Source organism: Dermacentor variabilis, chromosome 4, assembly GCF_050947875.1.
Source record: "Dermacentor variabilis isolate Ectoservices chromosome 4, ASM5094787v1, whole genome shotgun sequence".
NCBI classification, from domain to species: Eukaryota; Metazoa; Arthropoda; class Arachnida; order Ixodida; family Ixodidae; genus Dermacentor; species Dermacentor variabilis.
The window spans coordinates 184,282,649-184,309,578 of record NC_134571.1 but is presented as its reverse complement, the minus strand read 5'-3'; the positions used below and the strand labels follow the sequence as shown (position 1 = coordinate 184,309,578).

At 46.8% G+C, this 26,930-nt stretch overlaps 2 non-coding genes across 2 annotated transcripts; both read right to left on the bottom strand.

The window, feature by feature from the left end:
- Positions 1-19,564: 19,564 nt before the first annotated feature.
- TRNAD-GUC (transfer RNA aspartic acid (anticodon GUC)) lies at positions 19,565-19,636 on the bottom strand. The gene has a single exon. It is a non-coding gene; the product is annotated as a tRNA-Asp (tRNA).
- A 5,317-nt stretch (positions 19,637-24,953) lies between these two features.
- On the bottom strand, positions 24,954-25,025 carry TRNAD-GUC (transfer RNA aspartic acid (anticodon GUC)). Its single transcript has one exon. It is a non-coding gene; the product is annotated as a tRNA-Asp (tRNA).
- Positions 25,026-26,930: the final 1,905 nt, after the last annotated feature.

Genomic DNA, 26,930 nt, shown 5'->3' with positions numbered 1-26,930 from the left:
AAACTGTTGCGCGCGCAAATATCGACAGGTCGCATCCGCCCCACTTTGTTGTCTGTATCCTAAACGTGTTCCACTTGATCAGTCCACTGTTCGATATTTTCGTGATAACATCCTAAAGGTACGCCAAGATACCTGGACGGAGAACTGGTAAAGTTGATCCCCTCCATCTGTTATGGCCTAGAATCCCACTCCCCATGCCTCACTGCCTCTTGTATGCACTCTTTATTTTCACAAAAAATCGCGATGTCGCCTGCAAAGGCCAAAACTTTTATTTCATGCGATAAAAACTGATAACCCGTTATTCTTTCATTGCTCAACACTCTTAAACAAAAGGGCTCTAAATAAACAGCAAACAACGAGGCTGATGCGGGACATCCTTGACGGACACTAGAACGCACGGCTATGTCTTCGCTGAGTTTCCTGCTAATTACGATTTTAGCCTGGCAATGATTGTATGCCATTTTCACACTATCTCTTATTACCGCTCCTACATTTACGTAATCCAGCAATGCAAGAAGTATGTTATGACACACCTTGTCAAATGCTTTTTGCAAATCTAACTGAATCATGGCTATACGGCACATGACGCATCACATGACTCTAAAATAATTCTTGCCGTATGAATATTGCTAAAAATACTTCCTCTTATTCCACATGTTTGGTGTGCACAACAATATCGGTAATTACCGTTTGAAGTCTTTTTGCAATAACCTTCATATACACTTTGTAATCAACTTTTGTTAGACTTATTGGCCTATAATTTTCTACCGACTGCAATCTTTCATGGTCTTCAGTTTTTGGTATAAGTATAGTATGGCTTTTCCTAAATGACATGGGCATTTGTTTGACGTCATATGCCTCCGTTATGGTATGGTGAAGCATTTCTGAAATTTCTGTTCTGAAAAACTTATAAAAGGCAGTCCCGATGCCATCTGGTCCAGGTGTCTTCCCGTTACTGAGGTCATCAATCGCTTTCTGAATTTCTTCTATTGCTATTGGCCTATCAAGACCAATTTTAATGTCCTCATCCAGTTTGGGCATAAGTGACAACAAATCTTTTACAAAAGGATCTTGCACTTCTACGCTGACCAACAAACTGCGATACCGTTCAAGGAAAGTCAGTTCGATAATATTCTGGTCTGACGAAACCGTGCCACGATAGCGTATTTCTTTTATCTCCTTTTTGGTAGCATACCTCTTTTCTTCAGCTAGCGCGCGTTTGGTGGGTGTTTCACCCGCCAAAAACCGTTCCGCATGTGCCCTTACCACGGCGCCTTTGTATCTTTCCTCAGAAATGGATTCCATCTGTCTTTTCACTTCTTTAATTTCTTTTCTGAACAATCCGGGTATCGTGCTATCGGCATTTAAAAGATAGTCCAATGTGGCTTGTAGCTCGTTTTCTTTTTGTTTTTCTTTATATCGTAGGATGCTTGATCTCTCAATTGCGCACATTTTTACTTCGGTTTTAAAATTCTCCCAAACCACGGTAAAGCTTGTGGTATCATTAATCCGAGCTTCTTTGCACTTTTGGCTCACCAGTTTAACAAACGTTTCGTCTTTCAAAAGGCTTTCATTTAACTTCCAAACGTCCCAATTAAACGCACTTGTTTTTCTTTTATAACCTACTTAGAACATTACAAGACTATGGCCACTAAAGCTAACGTGTTTCACTATGTAGTTGCTACAAAAAGCCAAAATACTTTGCGAAATGTACACGCGATCTAACCTTGCGTGGCTTTGAAGCTGAAAGTGTGTGAACTGCGCATGATTTCCGCGAAGAACATCACCAACGTCCACAAGGTCACAGTCCTCCGTTAAAGCTCGAAGCTGTAGTGCACTTTTGTCACGAACTGGATTATTACTAACCGTGTCTTCAGGCATGCAAATGCAACTGAAGTCACCAAGTAACGCAATAATTCTGTCACACTTTAATAAATTAGCTACGTAAACAAAAAAACATTTTCTGTCAGAACGTGTATTAGGTGCGTATACACATATAATTCGCCATTTTTTTCATGAAAAGAGAAATCACAAAGTGCTAATCTGCCATCTTGAGAAGTTGTGACACTTTCTTCAATAATACTAATAGACCATTTTAACAAGATGACACATCCTCCCGACTTTCCAATGGCATGGCATACACAGACATTAAAATTTGCTTTTTAATTATCAACCATGCGGTCCAGCCTGCTCCTCGCTCTCAATTTTTGATTTTTGTAACGCTAGGATGTCGATATCATTTTCAATTAACAGACGCTTTAACTGTACTTGTCGCTTTCTTGCCATTAACCCTCTTACATTCAGAGTACCTATCCGGAGCGCTGACGGTAATTTAAAAGACATTGAATGTGAGGGGTCAAGCCGACCGCAGTGCGATAGATTCATGATTCTGGGACTCAGACACACAGTCTCACGCCGCTCTGTAAGAAGTGGCCTCGCTGTGTGAAACGAGGCCGAAGCGTGTTCCATGGCGGCACACATTGCCGACACACAGCGCTGCTCGTCCGACCCAGTTCAACCGTCGAGTGCTATTGCGGTCAGCAAACCCGCTAACGCGGGGTCACTGTCGGTGTGGTCCTTTTGTCTGGCGGCACGTTGGGTTTTACTTTAAGCGAACTTCTTCTGATGACTGGCGTCTTCAGGACTGGCTCACCAGCGCAGTCTTCGCCTCGCTTGCCGACGTCTTCATTCCGTTCACGCGGCCTCTTTGAGACAGCTGAAGTGCTGCTTTGGCCTCCGTCTTTGTCGGCGTCTTCCTTGTTAAGTTCGAACTCATGGGTTTCCATGACGGTCGCAGGAACGCTTGTGTTGTCCGAGATTTTATCAACTTGTGCTGTTTCTTGTAGCTCGTTGACTTTGCTGTCCTGGCTGTCGTCCTTTCCTTCAGCGTTTTCAAAGGAGGGTTGCGTGAATGGCTTGCCGCCAGAGCTTGATGCAACCCCACCTCCGCTGGTTGTTTCCTCCGCATCGACCTGGTCCATGAGGTGTTCGTTCACAGTGTCATTTCTACCGGACCCTGTTACGTTTGCGTAGCTACGCACTCACTGGGTATCGTCGTGGCCATAGCGACGGCAGAGCCCGCAGCGTGGAACTCGGCACTCGCGCCGTATGTGACCCGTGCCGTGGCACCGGAGGCGGAGCGGCGGTCTCCCTGGTTCATGCACTAGTGCGTGGTCGACGCCGACGCGGATCTGGTGTGGCAGGTCTTCCACGGTGTAGCCAGCCTTCAGGCGCAGGGACAGTAGACGCGAGTGGGAACCCTTGTCATTACAGCCTGCCACGCGCCACTTCTCCCTCGATATATCGCTAATAATGCCGTAAGGCGCTAGGGCAGTTCTCACGTCTTCATCCGGTGTGGTGTGCAGAAGCCAATACAGCTTCATCCTGATGTCTTGCTTGCATAGGTCTATGACACCACACCGCTGCTCCTTAGCACTGAAGGCTGGGACTTTCAAAATCTTCTGCTTGGTTTTTCCGTCTTTGAATGTTATCGCCCAGACGTGACTCATTTGATACGCCCCTAGGGCCACAACTTCCGGCATGAGCTGCAGACGGTCTAAGGCATCTCGGAAATGTTCGACACGGTATGGCCTTGTCTTTACATAAGCGTGCAAAAAAACAGTAGTCGTAACGGTCGTACCTGAAGGCAACTGCAGTAAAATGATCTGGTATTCCTGTGATGTCGTGTCGTTCAACCTGATGCTGCGACCGAGCTGGGCCGCTGAAACCGCCCCTGAGCGGCAAGACATTCTGCGTCCGCACTGTACGGTAGCCGCAAGTAGAATCCTATACTAACGAGGAGACATGCGAGGTGCCAGCTAAAGCAGTATATACACGATGTGAAAAAAAAATCGCAAAAGCATTGGCGCAATCTTGCCCACAAGTGGGAAAAAATAAACACAGATACTGGGGAGGAGTGTCAAGCGCGCCGCCGCGTGCGCCTACAAACAAGAAGGAAAAAAGAAACACTCCCCATCGGGGAATCGAACCCTGGTCTCCCGCGTGATAGGCGGGGATACTGGTCACTATACTAACGAGGATTTTCTTTCTTTATTGCTGTTTTTACGGTACATACAAAATATACACACTTTAGAAATGGTAAAAGTGCCACTAGTTTTTAGTGTGCACGTGGCTTTATAAACACCCAAGTTTATCAAGCTCGTTCAATAATCTAATCCATTCTGGTTTTTCATTTTGATCATCGTAGACTTCTCTTCTGTAACAGACACTTTCAATAAAATATTCACGGGTACTTCGAGCATGTACATCCGCATGTCTAACGGCCATGCGCGTGCGCCACAGGCTGTGCAACCCTAATAACATAAACATGTCGTAAGGCACTCCTCCTTCGTTTTCCGTTGGGAGAAAACGGATGGCATAGGGTGTTATCGGCAACTCTTTCTCTATAGTTCGCTGCTGGACGTCCCAGTGAAACAAGGCGTCCCAGCAGTCTATGGATATGTGTTAAATTGTTTCTTGCCTATGGCATAGTAAACAGTTTAAAGACCAGGGAATAAAAATACCTCTTTCTTGAAGCCACGGTTTTGCTGGTAGCGTATTGGAATGTATTGAAAAAAGAAAGACTTTGCCGATGGCCTGACAGGCATACGTCTTACCCTTTTCAGCACATTTCTTTCAGTACCTAAACTGAACATAGATCTGTACAGCGGTACTGGCAGAACTACATCAATTAAATCTTTATACAGACGTTTTTTAGGAACGTGACTGAGGTATTCCATTGAAAAGCGTACCTTCAGAAACCGAAATGGCCATATTACTTCTTTCCTAAATCCGCTCATAGGGCCACTGTTTACTACACAACGAGATATAATGAATTCAGGAAGAGCCGTACCTAGTTTCAGTTGCATCACATTAATGAGGAATGGGTCTTTTTGGTCTCTAAGAAACGCAAAACGAAACACTATCTGTTTCAAGAACAGATGTGCCAGTCCAAGCCCTCCTGTTTTGACGGATCGAAATAAATTTGTTCGACTGGTTCGCTCCCACTTTGACCCCCATACGTACCCTGCCAGTACCCTATGCAAACGCTGCACGTGAAGTCTAGTCATAGACAATGCTTGCAATACATAGCACACTTTTGCAACGCCGAATAAATTACAGACCGTCGCGCGGGCAAACATTGAAACACTACGGCCGCCCCATTTAACTGTTTTTTCTTGCACTTTCTTTGTTTCGTCTACCCAGAATCCCGCAGTCTCCTTGTAGTGCTCAAGCGGCACCCCAAGATACTTTGTCGGCGCAACGGTCCACTTCACATTCACAAAAATAGGTGCGTGTTTTCCCATGTTCCATGCCATATTCCCAGGCACTTATCAAAGTTTATGACGCTAGTCGTCATATTACAGAACGATAAGACGGCCGTTACCGCAGTGGCAACACTTTCTTTATTGCTACAGAACAAAGCAATATAATCCGCATATGTTAGCAGTTTTACTTCCACTGACTGCAAACGAAAACCTATAATACCACTGTTATAATTTTTCTGCAAAATGGCTCAAGGTATAACGCAAATAATAAAGGACTTAAAGGGCACCCCTGGCGCACACTTGAGCGTACGTGAAAGCTCTCACCTATATCCTTATTTATTATAAGATTAGCGGTACAGTTAGCATAACACATCCTAACTCCATCTAAAAGCACCAAACCAACATTTACATAATCAAGAACAGCGAAAAGGATATTGTGGGATACGCCATCAAACGCTTTTTGTAGGTCAAGCTGCAACATTGGTACATGCTCGCCCCACGCATCGCAACATTCTAGAATGGTTCGTGCAACATGAATATTTGTGTAGATTGATCTACCTTTGATTCCGCATGTCTGATGTGGTCCTACAATTCGTGTTATAACTCGCTGTAACCTCTTTGCCAAGATTTTAGTAAATATTTTATAATCGGCGTTAGTCAATGCTATTGGGCGATAAGACCCTACTGACAGCAGTTTCCCTGGGTCTTCCGTTTTGGGAATGAGCACTATCTGCGACCGTCCAAAGGACGGGGGTGCATTACTTCGTTTATATGCTTCAGCAATTACCTGATGCAAGATTACGCACACATCTTTTTTGAAGGCCTTATAGAAGGCCGCTCCCAACCCGTCAGGTCCAGGAGACTACCCTCGACCTAAATCGTCAATGGCCTCTTCGACTTCTTTCTGGCTGATCGGTTCTTCCAGACATTCGCGGTCAACATCATCTAGTTTTGTCATGCTGGCAAGGAACTCTCGTTCGAACTCTTCCGGGACATCGCAACTTCTTCGAAATAATTCGCTATAGTGCTCTAAGAACGCTCTCTCTATTTTTGCTTGTTCGTCAGTGACTTCATTCTTATAACTTATTTTCCGTATTAGGTTTTGCCTAGCGTAAGCCTTTTCATGTGCAAAGGCTCGCTTTGTGGGCGTTTCGCCGAGCCATAGCTTTTCGGCTCTTGCTCGGATCACCACTCCTGTGTACTTATCTTCGTCGATAAGCTCCAGTTGGCTTTTAAGTTCATTGATCTGCTTTGTGAATGTACCAGGCCTATCGGCTTCTATTCTGTACATAAAATCCAATTCTCGTTGTATTTCTTTCTGCTTTTTCCTTTCTTCGTATTTCATTACACTCGCTTTTTCTATTGCACAAATCTTTATTTCTTCCTTAAAAAGCTCCCACCGTTCTATCACGTCATCATGTCTCGCCAATAGCTGTTCGAAGTTTTCCTTTACGCACTCTACAAATGATTCATTATGCAGCAGCTTGTCATTAAATAGCCACATTTTCCAATTAAAGCGCAAGGCCTCTTTATGCGTCCCAATTGTGACTGACACCAAACAATGGTCGCTGAATGACACATGTTTAACGTCATAACTATGGCGTGCCGCTACTAAATGCAATGAAACGTACACCCTATCCAGTCTCGCGTGGCTCGCACGCTGGTAGTGTGTAAAGATTGGCTGCGTCCCATTAGTTAATATATTTCCTATGTCTTCTAGATTATGGTCTTGCACCATTGCAATTAAGCGTGAGGCACTCTTATCCCTTAGTGGGGCATTTTTCACTCGATCAGCTACTAAGCAAACACAATTAAAATCTCCAAGCATAAATATTTGTCTTTTACAATTCAGGTACTGCTCGAGCCGTTCAAAAAACACGTCTCGTTCATTTTCGGCGTTCGGCGCATATAGGCAGATGATTCGCCAGCAAGACTCGGACATAAGAAAATCTACTAAAACAAATCTACCACTTTGGCACACAAGCACGGTCTCAACAACTATTCCTAAACTGTTTCTAAGGAAAATGGCACATCCGCCTGACGTGCCGAAAGCATGAGAAACACAAACATCGTACCTTGCTCGGAAAGGAAGCACCATGCGGTCAGTTTGTTCCTCGCTATCTATTTTCGTCTCTTGTACAGCTACTACATCCAAGTCGTTCTCCAAGAAAAGGCGACTTAGCTGATACTGTTTCTTTCTAGCGTTTAAGCCTCGAACATTGATAGTCGCAATTTTTAGTGCTGTACCGAGATTTCTCGCCATTTAATAAAATTACATATACGCCATGGTGCATACCTCGTGAGCGCAGGCACACCAGAAAACCCGCCGCTTATTTCCAAGAAGCAACCCTATTCCCGATGCCTGCAATCCACGAGCTTCGGCTTGGGTTGCACGGCAGAAGGCTCCAATCATTGTCCTTATTGGATAGTTGATGTGCGTCGACGTAGTCTCTAGGAACCGCAGAGCGTCAAAGCTCGCGGCTACGTTGACGGTTTCAACACCGCTTTTCTGACTGGTGGAACGTTGGGCTTGGGCTTCAATGACGCGCGTCGAGTCGCCACCGTTTTCGTTGGTGGTTCCACAGACCCAACGACGTCTTGTCTGTCCTCGTCGTCCGTTGTAGCTTCGCGTCATCGTTTGCCGACTGCGCCTCCGGTGGATTGCACCGTGACGTCCATGCTTTCCGTGTGTTGGCTCGCTGGATCCTTTGAAGGTTCACCGTATTCAGCGCTCCCACTTGTCTTTTCAGGCACTTCCCTGACGTCGGGCTTTTCTACAAGGCTATGGTCTCCTTGCTGTTCATTTTGTTGCGGATACGAAGGCATGTCTGCTGGTCGCATCTCCTTTTGAGTCACTTGACTCGACGTTCCTGCAGCTTCTTCCGCGTCGGCTTCGTCCATGACGAGCTCTGCTGCGTCAGTTTTTCCAACTGGTCCTGTTACACTTGCGTACGTCTTTACACACGAACTCTCGTCATGCCCAAAACGACGGCACCGAGCACATCGAGGGACACGGCAGTCGCGTCGTATATGTCCCGCGGTGTGACACCGCAAAACACACTGGTGCTCTTCCTGGCGCAATTAGCAACGCTAGTTCCCCACCAACACGAACCTTGACGCCTGGATGGAGCTGAATGCTCACCGTCCGCGTCGTCGTACTTTTTTCGTGGATGCCATTCACACGCCACTTTTCTTTCACGACATCTGTTACCTTCCCGAACATGGCTAGTGCAGCACGTACATCTTCATCGGGAACATTGAAAAGCAGCCAGTGCAACTTCAAGCGCAGGGCTTGGTTCGCAGGGTCAACTACAACACAGCGGCGACCCTTCACCTTCATTTCACCGATGGTCAGAGCCTTCTTCACGCCTTCCGCATTCTTGAAGGTGACGGCCCATACGTGACTCATCTGGTACGCCCCCAAGGCTAGTACCTCAGGGAGCAATGCCAGACGGTCCAACGTATCCTTGAAGTCTTCAACTCGATAAGGCCTGGCCCGAATATCGGCATGTAAAAATATGGTATTCAAAACTGTACGACCTGTAGGCAATGTAGGCAAGATGACTTCGTAATCTTCACGTTCAGCAGGCGCCGCATTCCTGTTACCGCGGCTATTCATTGCCGCAAACACCGCCCCATCGGAGCACATGATAACCACGTCCGCTCTCTTCGACAGACGCACTCCCTACTCTATATTAACGAGCAGACATGCGAGGTGCCAGCTAAAGCAGTATATACACGATTTGAAAAAAAAAAATCGCAAAAGCGTTGAAGCAATCTTGCGCACAAGTGGGAAAAAATAGAGACAGCTACTGTGGAGGAGTGTCGAGTGCGCCGTCGCGTGCGCCTGCAAAGAAGAAGGAAAAAAGAAACACTCCCCGTCGGGTAATCGAACCCCGGTCTCCCGCGTGACAGGCGGGGATACTGGCCACTATACTAACGTGGAGACCTTTTTTTTTTCTTTATTGCATGGAATTATACAGTTACAGTTACATACAGTTACATTACATACGATCATACAAGAGAAACAAATTCACAGAAAGTATACAGTCCAATGACAGCTCAAAATTCTGGCAAACACAAGCGTCCAGACGCGAAATCCATTCAGGGACGGGATCATATGTAGCCACTACACTCCGGACTTGAGCAGTCTCTTCTCGGAAGATAGACCTTGTCGAGCGAGGTGGCTCGGCATGTCTGTCGATCATTCGACTTCTCCATAATGAATAAAGTCCTAATAACATAAACAAATCATATGGTGTATTACTGGCTGTGTTTTTGAAAGGAAGGAACCGGATACCATAACATGTGAGAGGAAAGTCTTTTTTGATAGTTCTTTGTAAAATGTCCCAAAAAAGAAATGCGTCACGACAAAGTATAAACCAATGTTCTATTGTCTCGGGTTGATTGCAAAGCCTACAATTTGTATTCCAGGGTACATACAGTCCTTTTTCCTGAAGCCACGTTTTAACTGGCAGTGTGGAGGTGTGCAGCTTAAAGAAAAACGTTTTCGCTGCTGGCGCAATGCACATTCTACGGACACGGCAAAGAACATCTTGACCAAATAGAGACAGATACGGCTTTCGGTACAGAGGTTGAGGGAAAAGGTTATCTATAAGTGCTGCATTTAGCGACGTGCGATTAACGGTAAACAAATATTCAAGGTTGAATCTGCCTTTTAAGAATGAAACAGTGTCGACAAGTTCCTTTAAGAAGCCCCATAACGGTAGTTCTTGAGCAAAGTTTGTCGTGACAAAAAGAAAAGGGACGTGTGACGCAAGACGTGCTCGATTAACTGCGAGAAGGAATGGATGACGGACATTTTTAAGGTAAAATAAGCGCATGACCAATTGTCGCACAAACAAATGCACAAGACCCAGGCCTCCCTTTTCAAGCGGGAGAAAAAGGTTGTCCATCCTCATGGCTTCCCATGATGAATGCCAAATAAAACGTGCAAATATTCTTTGAAATGCCTGGACATGGACACGTGAGCAGTGCAAGACCTGCAGAACATAAAGAAGCTTAGAAGCGAGAAATGTATTGCATGCCTTAGCTCTCGCAAAAATGGAGAGATCACGTCCTTGCGAGGTTGTCACCTTTCGACGGATAGTGGTTACCGTGGACGCGCAATGAGGTCCACTATTACGGAAGTTATCGAGAGGTACTCCAAGATATCGCAACGGAGACCGATTCCAATGAATATTCGCGAATGCAGAGGGAGTGAGCGCCCACATGCCTAGCCAAAAGCCTCTACTTTTATCAAAATTTACAGTAGCTCCTGCAGTCTCACAGAAACGCAGGGTAGCGTTTATTGCCTTGGTAATACTTGGCTTATCGACGCAAAAGAAGGCAGTGTCATCTACATAAGCTAGCACTTTAATGTCCTCATCGGCATACATATATCCTTTAATGCTCGAGTCGCAAAGCACGCTTAAGCAAAGCGGTTCTAAGTATATGGCGAAGAGTAAAGGCGAGAGCGGACAACCTTGACGAACGGATGACTGTACTTGTATTATATCTGAGAGGGTACAGTTCACAATTAACTTTGTAGTGCAGTGTTTATAACAAAGTGTTATACCATTGTATAATACATCCCCTAACTGAAGATGTCGCAGTAGTCTGAATAAAAATTCGTGTTGAACCTTATCAAAGGCTTTGGCGAGGTCAATCTGGAGAAGAGCTACTTGATCCGTACTATCCTCTATGCACTCAAGGACTGAACATGCGATATGAACATTTGTCTGTATAGAGCGGCCTCGAATTCCGCATGTTTGATGATCACCTACTAATTTAGTAATGACTGTCTGCAATCTATTTGTCAGTATTTTTGCAAATATTTTGTAATCCACGTTACATAATGATATCGGCCTATATCCGTTTACTCTCTTTATTGTTTCATCATCAGTGCTTTTTGTTATTAAGGTTGTGTGGCCCTGATAGAAAGATGGAGGAAGCTCACCATATTGATAGGCTGCCTCGAAAAGCTGCTGCAGAAAAGGACACAGGAATTCCTGAAATTTTATATAAAATTCAGCACTAAGGCCAGCAGGACCAGGCGCCTTGTTCTTCTGCAGCGTTTCGACGGCAAAATTAATTTCTTCTCGAGTTATTGGCCCATCAACGCTGAGTCGATCATCTTCTTCTAAGTGTGGCATAAGCGAAATAAACTGATCAGCGTTTTCTTCGTATCCATTCTGAGGCTTAACTGCAGCGAAAAGATCTTTATAGTGAGCTTCAAATAGGCTTATTATTTGGGACGTGTCTGTGTATATAGACCTACCAGACTCAATTTTTAATATTTGCTTGGAAAGCGCGTATCGCTCCTCATCACCGAGAGCCCTTTTTGTGGGCTGTTCCTCTGTGAAGCGAGTTGTGCGTGAACGAAGCATCGCTCCTTTGTACACTTCCGTCTCATATTTCTGTATTTGTGCGCGAACTGTGTTTATTTCATCGCTATACAACCCTGGTTCCTGGCTTTCGAAAGCGTGCAGCTTGTGAAGTAGATCATGAAGGTAATGCTTTTCAGCTTTTTTTCTTTGAGACAGCTCACATGAAATGGCAATCGCCTCATTTTTTACTCTATTTTTGAACATTTCCCATCGAGCAAACAAAGGAAGCTGTTGACATTGTGATATTTCTAGCCATAATTCTTTCACTTTGTTTACAAAACTTTCCTCTCGCAAAAGTTGTGTATTAAGTTTCCACAGTTCCCAGTTTGGAGCAAACCTGCGGAATTTTCGGGGACCCCATGAAAGAGCTACTAAACAGTGGTCTGTGAAAAATACAGGCTTCACGGCGTAGTTGCGAATGTTAGACCAGAGACTCGTCGAAACATACACACGATCGAGTCGAGCATGGGAGACGCCTTGAAAGTGCGTGAACCGCACCCAAGATGGTGTGTAGGCGCCCACGTCTATTAGATTGTGATCTTCCGTTAACAAGCAAGAAAGTAGCACTTGCATCATGACGATTAGTTAGCTATGAGTGGTCTCTGGAATGACAAACACAGTTGAAGTCTCCCAACGGTACCAAATCTCTGTCAGTATCTAGGAGCGGAGCAAGTGAGAGGAAGAAAGCCTTCCTGTCACTCACTTTTGAGGGAGCATAAACACTAATAAATCGCCAATTACGGGAATGAAAAGAGAGGTCACAGCATATAAGGCGGCCTTCCCCATCAACACGCAGCGACAATGAAGAATGATTTAACTGCTTTCTGACTAACAAAAAGCATCCAGCGGAAGCACCACATGCTTGGCTAATACACACCTTGTAATCAGGTTGAAAAGTTTGCATCGCAAGGTTGACATCACAAGCAGACGATATCTTTGTCTCTTACACTGCACCAACATCAACTTCATGCTGCCTAAGCACGTGTAGTAACTGCTGCTGACGCCTTATATTCCTCAGCCCACGTACGTTGAGTGTCGCTACACATAAGGGGAGGGTGAAGGCGGTAGCCATTTTGCTCACCTAAAGCTTTTGTATTTCATTGCCCTTGGCCACAGGTAAATCTGTGGTCTTGCTCCCTTTTGACTTCTTTGTGCCACTCTCCTGATATAACCACGCTGATATAACCGGCGGGGCACATTATCACCAGGAGAGGGAGTTTGCTGAGCACTAGGAGACACTTTCTCGGGCGCCTGTAGTGCACATTCTGTTGCTTCGTCGTTGCATGGTGCCGGACGTTTCCTGGCCTTACTGATGTCCATCGCCTCTTCCTCTTCTTCCTTGTCATCAGGGGGCTTTTCTTTAAGGCTTGCTAGGCCAGGTGGGCAAACTGAGTCATCCTCGCCGGAAGCTTCGCTAGTATTACTTGAGCTGTTATGACTGGTTGGCATTGGCTTCAAGGACTCCTGGTCCTCGTCCCTAATGCCACCTGTAGTCTCTCCGGTGGCATCTACTACCTCTGTAGAATCCACGAGGTGGTCCAGTTGTGGCTCGTCTGCGCTATATTGCCCAGAACGAAGCTTATTGGCGTAGGTGGACACGCAGGCGTCCGCTGAGTGACCAAATCGATGGCAATGTAAGCATCTCGGTGTTCTGCATTGTCGTCGAACGTGTCCCACGCGCTTGCAACGAAGGCACAGAGGAGGCCTACCGGGGATAAGTAAGAGGCCCTGGTGTCCATAAATGGACATAATGTGCGGTATTGAGGTTACGGTGACAGTGTCCTTGAGCAGCAAGGAAACCTCCCGGTTTGTTGTCACCCACTGTTCCATGCCAGTGCATCTCCATGCTTCTTTCTCCACCGACTTCACCTGACCATAGGCCTGGAACGCCTCTTCAACGCGTCGTGGTTCAAGGTGAGGTGGAAGCCATAGTAATTTAAGCTTGATGTTTTTAGTCTCCGGATCTATCACCATGCACTTTAGCCCTTTGACACGGAGCTCACCACAGGCGACGAGAGTCTGTTTTGCCGCACTACTAGCGCAAGTAACCATCCATACATGGCTCATTTGATACTGTCCGACACCTACAATATCTGAAGTATTCACTACCTCAAGCAGAGCGTCTCGGAAGTCGGGAGCACGGTATGGTCTGCCACTCAAGTCCGCATGAAGGAAAATAGAATTAAAAACATCGTTACCGGTTGGTAGACGCGGGAGGACAACTTTGTAGCTTGCATCTTCGTTCAAAAACGGGGTCGACGATCCTCGGCCTGGGGCCGATACGCTGTTTCCAGCAGAGAGCATTTTAGAGCACAGCCGTTCCACACGGCTTCTTCTTCTTCGACGAGGAGACATGCGAGGTGCCAGCAAAAGCAGTATATGCAAGATTTGAAAAAAAAAAAAATCGCAAAAGCGTTGACGCAATCTTGCGTACAAGTGGGAAAAAATAGAGACAGCTACTGTTGAGGAGTGTCGAGTGCGCCGGCGCGTGCGCCTACAAAGAAGAAGGAAAAAAGAAACACTCCCCGTCGGGGAATCGAACCCCGGTCTACCGCGTGACAGGCGGGGATACTGGCCACTATAGTATTTTTTTTTATTTATGACCGGTTTTCAATATAACATCGCAGATATGAATTTCACACTCATGACACACATGCTTGCTTCTGGCAAGGGAAGAAAGAAAGCAAGAAACAAAAAAGCGCTACAAAGCCGTCCGTCCGCATAGGACTGACGTTGTCAAATTAATATTCCTTCATGACTGTCAGAGGTTCGAGCCTCGACAGCCAATCCGGTACACACTCTTGCATTTTCTGCAGTTCAATAAATAATGACATACACTCTCTGATGAAATAAATACGCGCTGGCCGAGCGTCGGCGTCGCAATGGTACCCGGCCATGCGAGCTCGCCATATACAGTGGAGGGCGTTCAACATTATAAGATCATACGGTACTCCGTCTTCATCTTTAATTGGCAGATACCTGATCCCTTGGGGGTCCACCGGTAACTCCTCCTTCAGCGTTCGCTTTAACACGTCCCATAAGAAAACCGCCGCCCAGCAATGCAAGAAAACGTGATCAATGGTCTCCGGCTTCTGGCAGATCAAGCAGTGGGATCCCCACGGCATAAGACAGCCTCGTTCTTCCACAAACGTCTTTACGGAGAGCGTTCCTGTGTGGAGCTTAAAAAAAAAGGATTTAACCCCTGGTGGCACCTGCATTCATTTCACCCGTTTAAGGACGTCTTGTCCTGGCCCTCCACTGTATATGGCTCTGTATAACGGCACTGGGAACACAATGTCGCCCACATCATTATACAGTGCTTTCCTTTTCATTTGAAAGAGATAATCATTTGAAAACCGAACTGACAGGAAACGCACACTGTCGACCACTTCCTTAATGTAACCTCGAAGTTTTCCGGTCATCCTTGCCGTACTAACAACATGTGTCGGCAATGCGTCGCTCAACCTGATCTGACAAACGGTGCGCAGAAAAGGATCGCGCACATCGCGAAAAAACAAAAAGCGCTTGACAAGTTGTCTAACAAAAAGATGCGCCAAGCCCACACCCCCGTCCTTTACTCTTCTGAACAAATTTGTTCGACTACATCTCTCCCATGCTGAACCCCAGATGAAGACCGCAAGCACTCTGTGCAGCCTGTGCACGTTTGCTCTAGAACAGTGCAGCACTTGCATAACATAATATAACTTCGCTATAAAAAACATATTACAAATTGTTGCCCTTGAAAAAATAGACTGGTTAGTGCTTGTCCATCTGTCCACTTTTTCTTTCGTTTCATTAGTTCGGTTTCTCCAGTACTCATCGCTGCTCTTGTACCTGTCGAGGGGAACACCCAGATACTTCGTCGGAGTTTTCACCCAGTTGACATTCGCGAAGTATTCTGGTGCCGAAAGCCACTCCCCGCGCCACAGCCCGAGGAATTTGCCCCAATTGACTCTGCTGCCCGTGACGTCACAGAAATGTTTTACTACAGCAATTGTTTCAATCACACTTGCTTCGTCTGTGCAACACACTGCAACGTCATCAGCATACGCTAGCAGCTTCACTTCGGATTCTGCTGATCTAAAACCACGTATATTGTTATTTGCGGTAATAGCCACACACATTGCTTCTATGTATATAGCAAATAACAGAGGACTGAGGGGACAGCCTTGGCGCACTGACCGCATGATGTTAATGGGGGCCCCCAGAGAGTTATTAACAATTAACCTTGTAGTGCAGTTCTGGTGCGACAAGGCCACACCCTCAGTGATGATGGTACCGACATTAAAATGATCCAATATGGAGAGCAAAATAACGTGAGCGACACAATCGAACGCTTTCTCACGATCAAGCTGAAGAATTGCAACACCGCCACCGGTGAGGTCACAGCACTCGAGCACACTCCGCATCTTATGGATGTTAGAAAAAATTGTTCGCCCTTTGATTCCACAAGTTTGATGGTCTGCGACGATTTCCTTTAGGACGCTTTGGAGTCTGGTCGCTAAAATCTTCATAAATATCTTGTAATCCACATTTGTTAGTGATATGGGCCTATAGGATGATACGAATCTCAGTTTATCTAATTTATCCTTCTTCGGAATTAGAATGGTGTGCGCTTTCCCAAAAGAAGGTGGCAATGATTTCTGCTCGTACACTTCATTAAATACTTCTGCTAATAAAGGGGCCAGTTCTCTTTTCAATGCCTTATACAAGGCGGCGCTGAGTCCATCTGGTCCCGGTGACTTGCCCAAGTTTAAATCGTCGATTGCCTTTTCGACTTCCCTCTCCATTATTTTCCCTTCTAATCGCTCCTTAGCTTCATCGCTCAAACGCGGCATGCGGTGCAGAAAGTCTGCTTTGAAACCCTCTAAATTCGCTTGCTGAAATGCAAAGAGCGACTGGTAGTATTGGAAAAAGGCGTGCGCTATGCTCTCATTGTCGTCAACAACAGTTCCATTCATTAAAATTTGATCGACATGGTTTCGTTGTCCGGGCGACTTCTCTAAACCGAGCGCCCTTTTAGTGGGCGTCTCTCCCGCCGCTAGCGCGTCTGCTCTTGCTCGCACGATGGCACCGTGATAACGTTCTTTGTCGAACTGTTCAAGCTTTTCCTTGACGCTTCGCACATCGTCTTTATACAGACCAGGCTCTCTGCACGCAAGCGTTATCAGCTGCTGAAGTAGTGTTCGCAAACCCTTTTCTTTATATTCCCTCTCAAATTTGAGGCAGCTTGACCTTTCTAAGGCTTTCATTTTAACTTTTTGTTAAAAACATTCCCACTTTTCTGCTACTGTATCAGCTGCATTTTCGCGTATTTCGTTAACCGCATCCCGTACTGCCTTTACAAAAGATGCATCATTTAATAACAAGTCATTGAGTTTCCATAGATGCCAATTAAAAGCATGTTCCCTTTTCCTTATACCTATGTTACATTTTACCAGGCAGCGATCCGAAAATGACACGGGTACAACGCAATAACCGTGGCATCTTGGAATCGTGTCCAAGGAAATGTACATGCAATCCAGTCGGGCATGACTGCTGCCTTGAAAACGCGTAAATGTCACTTGACGCCCCCCTTCCAGACATTGAAAAACATCATCAAGTTCATTTTCATTAATTAATTTTGACAAAACGTCACTACTTCTATCACGCACGCCGGCATTGTTGGCTCGGTCTCTAGCACTCAACACACAATTGAATTCCCCTAATAACACAACGCGCTTATTACAACAAACATATTGTGAGAGGTTCGAAAAAAAGAGGACGCGCTCGTCTAGAGAATTCGGCGCATAAACGCATATGACGCGAAACTCAAAGTCAGAGATCGTAAAGTCACATAAAACAATCCTTCCAGACTGACAGGACCACACACTTTGAATATGTAAACCCGGCAGCTTCATCACAAAAAGAATGCACCCCCCGGAGGTGCCTACCGCATGACTGACCACCACAAAATACCTAGTCGTGAATCGTCGCACCATGCTCCCGGTCTCCTCCTCTCCGTCAACCTTGGTTTCCTGGACGGCTAGTACGTCTATGTCATGGTCCGTTACCAACTGTAGGACCTGACATTGCCTACGACTAGCCGCCAACCCTCGCACGTTTAGTGTGGCAATATTGAGAGACGGTATTTCAGCCATCTTCATCTAACAAAAAAAAAGGAGCGTAGGCTCGGGGCATGGTGCTTACCCTTCACGACCAGCCCTTGGCTAGCCGCCTCCGGGGCCATCCGGCTTCCCGGCATTGTTTGTCGTCGACGCTTTGACCACAGGCTTTCTTTCAGGCGGCACATTCGGCTTTGGTTTCAAGCCCATCCGCCTCCCCTGGGGCGTCTTTGTCGGTGGTCCCTCGGTGGTGCTAGTCGCACCCTCGCCCTGGTCCTTGGTCTGGTCGTGGGGGCGTTTGATGGGGCCGCCAAGAGTCTCAGTCCGGCGGCCGTCTTTGACGGCCTCGTCCTGCTGCATTGTCGTCATACCGTTGTCGGCCGGGTCTTCACTAATGGTTCCCGTCGCAGGGTACACAGCAGTCGCGACCTGTGCCTTCCCACTCTGCTTCTCAGTACCTTGAGCAGCCGTGCCTTCTGCGCCGACGGTCGACGTCTCGCTGACTGCCGCTGTCGGTACCAGGTCTCCGATGCCTGTAGCGGCGTCCTCCGTCTCGACCACGTCCATGACGTGCTCTGCGGCCACGTCGTTCACTGTTGGGCCTGTCACGGCGGCGTAGGATTTGACACAGTCGGCGTCAACATGACCGAACCGCCTGCAGCGAGAACAGCGTGGAACTTTACACTCCCGGCGGACGTGCCCCGTGCCTTGGCAGCGCAGGCACTGCATGGGTCGACCAGGGACGACCACCAATGCCAGCTCTCCGCCGACGCGGACCTGATGAGGAAGGTCTTCCATTTTGACACCGCTTTTGCGCTTTAGAAGCACAGTCCTGGTTGTCGACGTCTTGTCGCCCATGACATGGACGCGCCACCTTTCTCGGCTGACATCCTCCACCTTGCCGAAAGCCATGAACGCCGTCCGTATGTCCTCGTCTGCAACGCCATAGAGCAGCCAGTGAAGCCTAAGCTTCACCTGCTGGTCTTGCGGGTCCACGATGACACAGCGTCTTCCCTTCACTTGCAGTTCCTTAAGGGCCATGAGGCGCTTCGTCGCAGTGGCGTCAGACAGGGTCAGCGCCCAGACGTGGTTTATCTGGTACGCCCCTATGCATACCACGTCCGGCAGCAGTCCCGTCGGCAGAAGGGCGTCTCTAAAATCTTCGACCTTGTAAGGTCTGGCGCGTACATCACCGTGTAAAAACACGGTGTTAAAGGCAACTCGTCCTTTCGGCAGCTGAGGCAAAATAAACGGATAATCCTTATCGTCGTCGGTGATCCTGTTTCCGCGACCAAAAGTGGTCGCTGTCGCTGCCCCGGAAGAGGCCATGACCCTACGATCCGATCAGCTCGGCTGCCGGATGCAGAATGGATACTGGCGACTATACTGACGAGGAGACATGCGTGGTGCCAGCTAAAGCACTATATACACGATTTGAAAAAAAAAAATCGCAAATGCGTTGACGCAATCTTGCGCACAAGTGGGAAAAATTAGTGACAGCTACTGTGGAGGAGAGTCGAGTGCGCCGTCGCGTGCGCCTACAAAGAAGAACGAAAGCAGAAACGCTCCCTGTCGGGGAATCGAACCCCGGTCTCCCGCGTGACAGGCGGGGATACTGGCCACTATACTAACGCGGAGACATGCGTGGTGCCAGCTAAAGCACTATACACACGATTTGAAAAAAAAATCGCAAATGCGTTGACGCGACCTTGCGCACAAGTGGGAAAAAGTAGCGACAGCTACTGTGGAGGAGTGTCGAGTGCGCCGTCGCGTGCGCCTACAAAGAAGAAGGAAAAAAGAAACACTCCCCGTCGGGGATTCGAACCCCGGTCTCCCGCGTGACAGGCGGGGATGCTGGCCACTATACTAACGAGGAGACATGCGTGGTGCCAGCTAAAGCACTATACAGACGATTTGAAAAAAAAAATCGCAAATGCGTTGACGCGACCTTGCGCACAAGTGGGAAAAAGTAGAGACAGCTACTGTGGAGGAGTGTCGAGTGCGCCGTTGCGTGCGCCTACAAAGAAGAAGGAAAAAAGAAACACTCCCCGTCGGAGAATCGAACCCCGGTCTCCCGCGTGACAGGCGGGGATACTGGCCACTATACTAACGAGGATTTTTTTTTCTTTATTACCGGTTTGGCACTTCCAACACAGAACTCTTAAATACAATTTTACAAGTACAATAAAAGACGCGTGAGCCTTTCCATGGCTGGAGTGTGAAGCTAAAATGGCTTCAGAGAAGCCAGCTTATCGAGCACAGGTATCCAATCCGGTGGGTTCCTCTGGATTTTGAGAACATCTCGTATGTACACACAGTTCTCACTGAAGTTTTGCATGGCCGATCTTGCGTTGACATCCGCATTTCTGACCGCCATCCTCGTTTTCCACACACTATGCAAACACAGTAACATGAACATGTTGCATGGCATTTCATCTGGATCTTCACATGGCAAGAATCGGATACCAAAGGGTGTTACTGGCAAATCTTTCTGAAGTGTCCGTTTAAGGATGTCCCACAAGAAAAAAGCATCGTGACAGTCCAAAAAGATGTGTTCTATCGTTTCCTCCTTTCGACATATCAGGCAGTGTAATCCCCATGGGACGAAGATACCTTTGCTTTGAAGCCACGGTTTTACAGCGAGCGTGCCCGTGTGCAGTTGGAAAAAGAATGATTTAGATGACGCTCTTACTGGCATTTTTCGAACTCGTTTTAATACGTCTCGTTCTGGTCCTAGTTGATAGATGGAGCGGTACAACGGTATTGGTAAAAACACATCAATTAGATCTTTGTACAATCGTTTATGTGCCACTGCGCTCAAATATTCTAAGGAAAACCGTGGCTTCAGTACTTGATATGCAGACACTATTTCGCGCCAAAGACTGCTCAGTGTTCCACGCGTATCTGCATTTGATGAGACAATATAATCCGGGATATGATTACACACCCTCATGTGTATAACAGTACGCAAGAAAACATCTCTCTGGTCTCTCAGAAAGAAAAACCTTGAAACTATTTGTTTCAAAAATAAATGACACAGACCAAGCCCTCCGTGTCGCACCGAAAGGAACAAGTTTAACCGACTGGTGCGTTCCCAGGTAGAATTCCATATATAGGTGGCAAACACTCTGTGTAATTTTTGGACACAAGTTCTGCTCATACTGAACACTTGAAGTACGTAAAACACTTTTGCAACAAAAAACACATTACAGACTGTAGCGCGGGAAAACATAGAAAAGTTATGCCCTCCCCATTTTTCAGACTGATCCTTGAGCCTTTCTGTCTCTCCTGCCCAGTATTCTGCAGTATTTCCATAATGTTGGAGAGGAACCCCCAAGTATCTAGCAGGAATACTTGTCCATCTCATGTTTGCATACGCCTCCGGCTCTTGCCCCCAATTTCCATGCCAAATGCCCAGAGATTTATCCCAGCTAATGGCACTTCCGGTAGCACTACAGAATGATGTAGCTTCCTTAACAGCTTCTTTAATACTGTCTTTGTCTTTGCAGAATATAGCTATATCATCGGCATATGCCAGTATTTTTACTTCAGTAGCATAAAAGGAGTAACCATGCACCATTTTATTTATGGGAATTTTTAAACATAAGGGTTCCAAATAAAGTGCAAAAAGAAGAGACGAACAGGCACACCCTTGTTTTATACCTGACAGTACTGGAATGTTTTCACTTACGGTGTTGTTAATTATAAGGTTTACTGCACACTCTTCATACACCATCTTGATGCCCTCCTTGATAACGCTACCTACATTACAATGTTCTAGTAATAACTGTAGTATGTCATGATTAACTCTATCAAATGCTTTCTGAAGATCCAGTTGTATCATAGCTATGTTATCTTGAGTCATGTCACAGCATTCTAGGATAGTTCTAGCGGTGTGTATATTTGTGTAGATTGTCCTTCCTTTGATGCCACATGTCTGGTGAGGTAATACGAGGTGTGTGATAACGCTCTGCAATCTCTTGGCTAGCACCTTTGTAAATATTTTATAGTCTACATTCGTAAGACTTATAGGTCGATAGGCCTCAACATTCAACAATTTCCTGGGATCATCCGATTTTGGAATGAGTACTACATGACATTTTCTAAAAGATAAAGGTGCTCTTTTTTGTTCATAGCACTCATTTATCACGCGATGTAACGCTTGTGCCAGTTCTTCCTTGAAGCATTTCTAAATGGCAGCCCCTAGTCCATCAGGCCCAGGTGCTTTGCCAGTGCTTAGTTCATCAATGGCCTGTTTTACTTCATTCAGACTAATTGGCCGTTCAAGCGTTTGTCTTACTTCATCGCCTAGCCTTGGCATGAGCGACAAAAATTCGTTTCGAAAGGCTTCTGTATCTTATTTTTGGGCTTAGCAGTTTTCGATAGCATTCAACAAACGCTTTCTCTATCAGTTCCTTGTCGCGCGTCACATCGTTTTTATATCTTATTTCTTTTATCTCTTTTTTTACTGCTTGCCTTTTTTCTTCCCCGAGTGCCCGCTTAGTAGGCGTTTCCCCTAGCCATAGTCTTTCCGCACGTGCTCTGACGATCGCTCCACGATATTTCTTTTCATCTATCACTTCGAGCTTACTTTTAAGGTCACGTAGTTCCTTGCTAAAGTGTCCAGGGTTAGCACTCTCAACCGCAATCATATAATCTAACGTGCTCCTAAGTTCTTTCTCTTGTTTTTCAATGCTGCGCCGCACGCAAGCTCGTTCAATCGCCGCAAGCTTTACTTCATTTTTAAGTTGCTCCCAAAGCGCTGTGAAATTGGAAGATTCAACCGAACATATTTCCTCTATCCTTTCCTTCACTTTTTTAACAAAAATTTCATCATCCAACAGTGTATCATTTAATTTCCACAAGTTCCAACTAAACTTTGACGCTTTTGTCTTGGTTCCTAGTGTCGCTATCACCAAGCAGTGATCGCTAAATGTGACGTTCTTTACTTTGTATGTAGTAATGTGTGGTATCGCAGCTGCCGGAACATATATGCGATCTAGTCTAGCATGACTTACACCTTGGTAGTGCGTATACTGTACGTACTCGTCACCGTCAAAAATACAACCAACGTCGTCCAGTTCAAGATTGTTTACAAGCGCGTTTAATAGTGTCGCACTTCTATCGCGGTAAGTCAATCTGTTGATTCTGTCTTGCGGCCTGCACACACAATTAATGTCTCCAAATAAAATTATGTTCCTTTCGTACGTCATGCATGTTCTCAGGTTATCTATGTATTCTACACGTTCGTTAATGTTATTCGGAGCATACACACATATTGCACGCCAAAGGAGGCCACAAATGCCAAAGTCGATGAATAGTAGCCTGCCATCATCACTGGACTCTACAGATTGCGTTACAATATCGGTGCATTTTCGAACGAGTATCATGCAACCCGCTGAAGTGCCTCTAGCATGAGACACACATACATTATACCTATCCCTGAAAGGTTCGACCATTCTGTGCGTTTGCTCTTCGCTTTCTACTTTGGTTTCCTGCACTGCCATTATGTCAATGTCATTTTCCAACAAGAGACGGCTTAACTGGCACTGCCTCCTGCGGGATGCCAAACCCCTCACATTCAACGTAGCTACACAAAGGGGAAATGTCAGATTAACAGCCATTTTTTTGGATTAGCAAACAGACGGAACGGAACTCACATCTGGACAGGCAGTGATAGCAAAAACCAGCACAGGTCACATTCTACTTGTCCGCTATGTAACGTCTTATACTGAGGACAGGCTGGCTGAACACACTTCGCGCCCCTAAGTCGGGGTCAATGTTGAAGCCGACCGCCTATCAGGCGGTATCTTCGGCTTCGGTTTGAGGCCCATTCGTCTCGTTATAGCGGTCTTCGGCGACGGCTCGCCGCTGCTCGATGGTTCGGGTGAGGCTTGAGATCCGTCAGTGGCCTCACGAGGCCTCTTTGCAGCTGCTTTAGCGGCTGCTGTCATTTCAACATCCTCGATGCCTTCGGTCTCGTCTTTCGCGGTAGTCACTGATGCGCTTACTAAAATCGCGTCCTTTCTCTCATTGACGTTTTGGTCGTTAGTCGGCTTCCCAACCAGCACGCTCTTTGCCTCGCCAGATTGGCTGTCGCCGGGCCCAGTGGAGTTTTCCTGAAGTGGAGACGCGTCAGAGGGTGTGCTGTCTGCCGCCGGTTCTTCGGTCGTTGCTCGGGATGCTGCATCGGCATCAGCATGGTCCATTATGTGTTCAGCCATCTCGTCGCCTTTAACTGGACTTGTTACCGCTGCATAGGATCGCACGCAGTCTTGTTCTTCGTGGCCGAATCGTCGGCAGAGTGCACAGCGTGGTATGCGACACTCGCGCCTGATATGTCCAGTTCCATTGCACCGGAGGCATAACGGGGGCCTTCCTGGTACATGCACGAGCGCTAAGTTTTCCGCGACGCGCACCTGATGAGGCAAGTCTTCAACTGTAATTCCAGGCTTTGGCAAGAGTGTCACCAAACGGGTGGTGGACCCTTTATCATTACATCCCTGTACCCGCCACTTTTCGCGGGCGATATCTAAAACCCTTCCTAAGGGGCTAACGCTGCTCGAACCTCGTCGTCGTGAACGAAATGCAACAGCCAATAAAGCTTCAGTCTGATGCCTTGGTTGCAGGGATCATAAAGGACACAGGGCTGCTCTTTCACGTTGAATGTTTCTGCCGCAAGCATCTTTTTCTTCGAAGCTTCATCACGGAAGGTCACCGCCCACACATGGTTCATTTGGAAGGCGCCAAGGGCCACCACTTCCGGCAGCAGTGCAAGACGCGCGAGCGCATCTCGAAAGTGCTCGATCCGATACGGCCTGGTTTTAACATCCGCGTGCAAAAATACTGTATACAAAACTGATGTACCTGAAGGCAGATGAGACAAAACAACTTGATAATCCGGGTAAGGCTTATCCGTACACCTGGTGCCACGGCCGAGGGCCGCTGTATCCGCCCCTACGGAGCAAGGCATTCCGCGTCCGTTCACTGCGGTGGCCGGAAATGGAATCCTATACTAACGAGAAGACATGCGTGGTGCCAGCTGAAGCACTATATACACGATTTGAAAAAAAAAATCGCAAATGCGTTGACGCAATCTTGCGCACAAGTGGGAAAAAGAAGAGACAGCTACTGTGGAGGAGAGTCGAGTGCGCCGTCGCGTGCGCCTACAAAGAAGAAGGAAAAAAGAAACACTCCCCGTCGGGGAATCGAACCCCGGTCTCCCGCGTGACAGGCGGGGATACTGGCCACTATACTAACGAGGAGACATTCTTGGTGCCAGCTAAAGCACTATATATACGATTTGAAAAAAAAATTGCAAAAGCGCTGACGCAATCTTGCGCACAAGTGGGAAAAAGTAGAGACAGCTACTGTGGAGGAGTGTCGAGTGCGCCGTCGCGTGCGCCTACAAAGAAGAAGGAAAAAAGAAACACTCCTATTCGGGGAATCGAACCCCTGTCTCCCGCGTGACAGGCAGGGATACTGGCCACTATACTAACGATGAGACATGCGTGGTGCCAGCTAAAGCACTATATACACGATTTGAAAAAAAAATTGCAAACGCGTTGACGCAATCTTGCGCACAAGTGGGAAAAAGTAGAGACAGCTACTGTGGAGGAGAGTCGAGTGCGCCGTCGCGTGCGCCTACAAAGAAGAAGGAAAAAAGAAGCACTCCCCGTCGGGGAATCGAACCCCGGTCTCCCGCGTGACAGGCGGGGATACTGGCCACTATACTTTTTTTTTTTATTTATTGCCGGTTTTCGACATAACACTGAATATACAAATACTACACACATGTCAGGAATACAAGCTTGCGGGGAAGAAAAAAAAGAAAAAAAATTACAATAATGCCGACTGTCCGTATGGGACCAGCGTCGTCAAATTAAAATTCCTTCATGGCTGTCAGAGCTTCTAGCCTCGACAGCCAATCCGGTGCACATTCTTGCAATTTCTGTACATCAACGAACCGCGACATACATTCTCTAAAATATATGTGAACCGGGCGGGCGTCGGCATCGCAATGGTACCCTGCCATGCGAGCCCGCCATATACAGTGGAGTGCATTCAACATAATGAAGTCGTATGGAACTCCCTCTTCATCCTTAATTGGCAGATACCGGATCCCTTGGGGGTCTACAGGTAATTCTTTCTTCAGTGTTCGCTTCAAGACGTCCCAGAAGGACACAGCCGCCCAGCAGTGCAAGAACACGTGATCGATGGTTTCGGGCTTCTTGCAGATCAAGCAGTGTGAACCCCACGGCACAAGACAGCCTCGCTCTTCCATAAATGTCTTCACGGAAAGTGTTCCAGTGTGGAGCTTAAAAAAGAAGGTTTTAACCCCTGGTGGCACCTGCATGCGTTTCACCCGTTTAAGGACGTCTTGTCCTGGCCCTCCACTGTATATATGGCTCTGTATAAGGGCACTGGGAACACAATGTCGCACACATCATTATACAGTGTTTTCCTTTTCACTTGACATAGATAATCTTTTGAAAAACGAACTGAAAGGAAGCGCACACTGTCGACCACTTCCTTAAGATAACCCCGAAGTTTTCCGGTCATGCTTGCCGTACTAACAACATACGCCGGCAATGCGTCGCTCAACCTGAGTTGACATACGGTGCGCAGAAAAGGATCGCGCACATCTCGAAAAAACAAAAAGCGGTTGACAAGTTGTCGAACAAAAAGATGTGCCAAGCCAACACCCCCGTCCTTCACTCTTCTAAACAAATTGGTTCGGCTAGCTCTCTCCCATGCTGATCCCCAGCTGAAGACCGCGAACACTCTGTGCAGCCTTTGCACATTTGCCCTGGAACAATGCAACACTTGCATAACATAATATAACTTCGCTATAAAAAACATATTACAAATTGTCGCCCTTGAAAAAAATAGACTGGTTAGTGCTTGTCCATCTGTCCACTTTTTCTTTCGTTTCATTAGTTCGGTTCCTCCAGTACTCATCGCTGCTCTTGTACCTGTCGAGGGGAACACCCAGATACTTCGTCGGAGTTTTCACCCAGTTGACATTGGCGAAGTATTCCGGTGCCGAAGACCACTCCCCGTGCCACAGCCCGAGGGATTTGCCCCAATTGACTTTGCTGCCCGTGACGTCACAGAAATGTTTTACTACAGCAATTGTTTCAGTCACACTTGGTTCGTCTGTGCAACAC